Source organism: Mastomys coucha, unplaced genomic scaffold, assembly GCF_008632895.1.
Source record: "Mastomys coucha isolate ucsf_1 unplaced genomic scaffold, UCSF_Mcou_1 pScaffold21, whole genome shotgun sequence".
Classification (NCBI taxonomy): Eukaryota; Metazoa; Chordata; class Mammalia; order Rodentia; family Muridae; genus Mastomys; species Mastomys coucha.
The window spans coordinates 132,500,620-132,505,874 of NW_022196904.1; the positions used below are offsets into that span (position 1 = coordinate 132,500,620).

The 5,255-nt window shown below is 31.5% G+C and overlaps 1 protein-coding gene and 1 pseudogene across 2 annotated transcripts in view; one reads left to right on the forward strand and one right to left on the reverse strand.

Moving 5' to 3' along the window:
• Positions 1–5,255, forward strand: part of Kcnq1 (potassium voltage-gated channel subfamily Q member 1) — a 330,062-nt gene that overhangs the window by 129,933 nt on the left and 194,874 nt on the right. The gene's annotated exons all lie outside the window — the stretch shown is intronic.
• LOC116103258 lies at positions 625–1,278 on the reverse strand (annotated as a pseudogene). Its single transcript, XR_004123443.1, has one exon. The product of XR_004123443.1 is annotated as a 60S ribosomal protein L17 pseudogene (transcript).

The following is a 5,255-nucleotide window of genomic DNA, read 5'->3' on the forward strand; positions in this document are numbered from 1 at the left end:
GTGCTGGGATTAAAGGCATGCACCACCACTATGCAGCATGTAGAAATAATTTTTGTGAGCACTACTATAAACTTCTTATTTCTATTTTTTGACAGATAAGTTTTAATATGTTGCATCTTACATTTCTTTTGTTTCAAAAAATAATTTATATTTCATTTTGGTTTATTGGCCACTGTCTTTAGTCTCTGTATTTGTATAACCTGTAAAATTCCTTGTTATTGTCATTGGTTTCATTCTTTTGTGATCAGAAAAAATACAAAACATTTTTTCAATGTTTTTGTTAGGAATTTTTTAAAAATAAAATGTTTATATTTTCTTTTGTGTACACAGTTCTGGAGGCAAACCAATGTTTCTACCACTAACCCACAGTCTTGTCACACTAAGACTTTTTTTATGGCCTAGTATATACCACATGTTCAAGAGATAGTTCCACACAATGATGAAAACAATTCATCATCTTCAAACAATCTTCAACTGGGATTTCATTAATCTTTTTCCTTTTTACCAGCATTATATATTGTCAAGATGACTTTTTCTTTTTTAATAAGTCTGGACAACACTGTCAAATGGCATATACACCAAGGATCATTTCTGAGCTCTCTCTCTCTCTTTTTTTTTTTTTAGTTTATCTGCATTTATTTTATGCTGAATTTATTCCTGTGCCATGAGTTTTTGTTTCTTCAGTTTCTTCTGGGATATCTTTTTCTTCTGTGCCACCTCCTCTTCTGGCTTTGGAACGATTTGCTTCTTCTCAGTGAGGATCATCTCAATGTGGCAGGGGGAGCTCATGTATGGGTTGATCCGGCCATGAGCTCTGTAGGTTCGTCGGCGCATCTTAGGTGCCTTGTTCACCTGGATGTGTTCAATGACTAGAGAATCTACGTCTAAACCCTTAAGTTCAGCATTACTCTCTGCATTTTTAAGCATGTGCAGCAAAAACTCAGCACTCTTTTTTGGCCACCGTCCCTGTGTCCAGCCCCACTGTTTGGCCTGGTCGCACCTACTGACTCCACCATTATACCGCCGGAATGGCACACATTGCTTCTTCAAAGTGACATCCTTCAGATACTTGGTGGCTTTGCGGATATGCATGCCCTTGATGGCCTGGGCAGTTTCCCGGGTGTTCTTAAAGTGAACACGGAGGTTTGAACCTCTTGATTTGCATGATTTTGTGGGGTTTTCCGGGTCGAGGGAATAGCGAACCATCTTCACGGGTCACCTCTGGCCGCTTACAGGAAGAGGAAGCGCAAAGGCTACTGGGCCTGAGCTCTCTTTTTTAATACATTCCATTGGTCTATAGGTCTATCTTTAAAATACTACCACTCACTTTTCACAGTGGTAACATGGTAAAAACCTTTGAAATCAGGAAATATGAGTCCTTCAGCAGTGTTTGTACTTCATTTGAAGACCATGATCATGTAAAAGTTCTGTGTAATTATCTAAAGGTTGTGAATATTAGGATGGATTTTTCTAAATTTTATTAGGATTTTGTTATGAATGCACCAGGTGCATAAATTGCTTTGTGTTTTATTTGTATATTACCTTCAAAGTTATGAATGACTATTTTTATTAATCTGTAGCAACAGTTTGTAGTTTTAAGGACATAAGTCTCCTCCTTAGTTAATTTAATTGCTCATTTTTTTCACTCCTTGATGCTTTGAGGTTTAACAGATGTATTGAGAAATAATTCACAATATATATTTACACTATCTGAATTTTTATGATTATAGATATACTAATACAATGAACCTACTGTATCAGTTAGTTCACATAGTTTTTACATTGGTGTACTGCAAATATTTAAGATATATTCATCAGGCTCTAATTATAAACTATGGAAGATGAGGTTCACAATACTTAACTTGTTCATCTTATAACTGCAAGTTTAATTTGTTAAACCAATATTTTCCATAAGTTCCAAGGCTAAATTACTAACCAATCTTATATTTAGATTTTAGAGCTTAACGCTTTTAGATTACACATAGAACATGAAGTATTTTGGTCTTATTCACACAGCTTGACCTGGGTTCATCCATACTGTCACAACGTAAATAACTTCTTTTTTGAGATTAAACATTTTTTGTCTGTGTTAATTTCATCCATTATATCCATACACACACTATTTTCATGTCTTTACTAATATGAATGTTACAATAAAAATTAAAACACAGATATCTATAGATTGATTAAACTATCCATTACTTATTTTTCATTTTAAAAATTAAAGTATTTCTTATTATCATTGTCATTATTATTCTGTGTATATTTGATTATAGGTACATGCATACCACAGCTCATATTTAGTTGACAAATTTTGAGATTTGGTACTCTTGTGTTCTGAAGACTGAACTAATGTTGGTAGACTTTTAAGCCACATTCTTTTGATGAGATGTCTCACTCTTTTGTTGTTAAATTCAGTTTTATTTTAAAGCCAGTGAAATTACTTGTTACATTAGCATATTGTATGAGACAAATTCTGGCGATCATAACAACTTGCCATTCTACTTGAACACAAAGACAAAGTATATAAGGTGCTTCAATTTTATTTTACATATGCCAATTTACATTTTATATTACATCTACAACTTATTATGCTACCTGAAATATATAATCAGGTTTTCATTCTTCCATATCCTCACTATTTTTGGATGTTTCTTGTAATTCCTAAAATATTTGATGTATTATCTCATGGTTCTTCTAAGTGCATTCCCTATATAGTGATACTTAGCACATCTTGTATTCTTCATAATACTTTGTATGTCCACGTTGGGAAAATGTTTAACTCGATCCTTTATCTAAGTAATATATAGGTCATTTTGGGTATCATTTGCTATTAAAATATTTATTACTTTTATAGTTTGGACATTAACACATTTAATATAGTTTGGAAATATTTTATTGCCTTGTGTAGGTTATTTTTTTAAATTGTTTCCTCTTTGTCCTATCAAACGTGAGATAGACAGCAACTTTGCATTTATTTCGGGGACTTTGATGTTGTATCTCAAAAAGAAATTATTAAAATCAATTTTAGAATTACAGAATTATGTACCATATAGATCCAATTTCAATTTTTTCATGTGTATATCAAGATTTACATACCATCTTTTAATGAGTATTCTATTCTCACTATGTATTCTTACTACCTGTGTGACTATTTGTCAGAATGAGGATTTGCACTGTTTGCCATTGCTCTATCTCTATGATTAATTTAATTAAGATATGTGATAGTTCCAGCTATTTTTGTGTCATAAATGCTTAGCTATTCAACTTTCTTTGTGAGTTTATATTTTTTACAATTTCACTCTTCTAAACAAAGCACAAAACTAGAATAATAATATTATTTTAAGTCTGTGCATTGCTTCGGGCTGTTTAATATGTTGAAAGTCTTTTGATCCACAAATAGGTAACATGACAACATCTATTCCTGTCATCTTCAATTTTTTTTATAAGTACTTATTTTTAGTATACAGATATTTTGCTGCCTTGGTTAAACTTATTCCTACATATCATGAAGTTCAGTCTTTTGTTTTCTATACCTTTGGTGTTATATTCATGAAATTAATGACAAGTAAAATGTAATTTTTCTTCAAATTTTACCCTTACATTTATCTTTGATCCATTTAAGTTAATTTTATATAGTGTAAGTTAAAGGTGCTACACTCATTTTCCTAAATCTTAATGCCCGGTTTTCCCAAACTATTTGTTCAAATAACAGACCTTTCTCTGACAAATGGTCATAATGCTCTTGTCCAAACTCACTTGATACATTCAAGGTTTTATTTCTGATTTGGGGCACTATTTGTTTTTGGGTAGCTCACTGTTAATATAAAGAAATTTAGATATTTCTTGTGTAGTTTTATATATTGAACTTTGATTGTAAGACTAATAATTTCTCGAGCAATAACATTTTTGTGTATAATCATGTCATTTGCAAATAGACATCTTACTTTTTCCTTCCTGATTATATCTCTCACTCCCCATCCTTAATTCCTCAGACTAGAACTTACATCATACATCTGGAAGCCAATTGGTAACATTAGGCATCACATTTTAAAAATTGTTCGTTTGTTTATATATTTGTGTGTCAGTATAATCATATATTTATGTGCACATGCCTTTACACTCATGTGCTTATTAAGGGACAACTTTAAAAAGTCAGTTCTACCATAACAGTCCCAAGGATTCAGTTTAGGTCATCAGGCTTAGCAGCAATTACCTTTTATCTACTAGCCATATTGCCTGCTCCATAGGTTTCATTTTCTTACTTTTGTTCAAGAAAATAATTCTATTTCTCAATATTTGCTTGTGATGATTAATGTAAGCTTCTCACATATGTGCCTTATTGAAATATTTCAGCACCTAACATATTGACATTTTTATCATAAGATGGTGCAGTTTTAAATTTCCTATACATCTTACGATAACTATGTTATTCCTTATATTGCTTTTTGTTTAAAAACCCTTGTAAAATAGTAGATTTGACATTAATATGTGAAATTTTTATGTGCTACTGTTATATGTGTTATACCGTTAATGACTTTGGCCTTTTCTGAAAGTTAAATTGGTTTAGAACTCTTCTATCTTCAATTATTATAAGTGATGTAATTTCTCTAGTCTTTAATTTACACCTGCACTAGCCTGTATTTCGTTCCCTTTGACATGCATGGATTTGTTTTTCCCCCTTCCAGTTCTATGAGATGCAAAGTTAGATAATTTATTGAGTAGATCTCTCTCTTCTGTAAGTAGGTACATATTACCAAATGTTTCTTTGCTTTTGTATGTTCTGTTAGTTTAGATATTATGTTTCACACTGTAATATTACAATATTAATTTTACTTTTCACTTCAACTATTTGTACAGGAGCATTTTTAACTCATTCATGCAGTCATCATGCATTCATACATGCCACAGTGTACATAATATCAGAGGAAAAATTTCAGGAATAAATTCTCTCCTTTTACCATAAAGTTCAAATAAAATTAGACCACCAAGCTTTATCAATAAGCAACGTTGTTGACCCTACATTTTAATTTGCATGTAGTATATTTTTTTCTTTTAGTTTTCCTCCTATGGTTTATTTTTAGTTCCATAGCAATGTGGTTGTAAAAGGTAGTTGGAATTTCTGCCTATTGTGGCCTAATATACAATGTCTGGGAGAGGGCTATTTGCACTCATATAGTTAAGTTTACTGCTATGAAATTTCCTTGTATATCTGATTCATTCATATATATATATATATATATACATATATATAT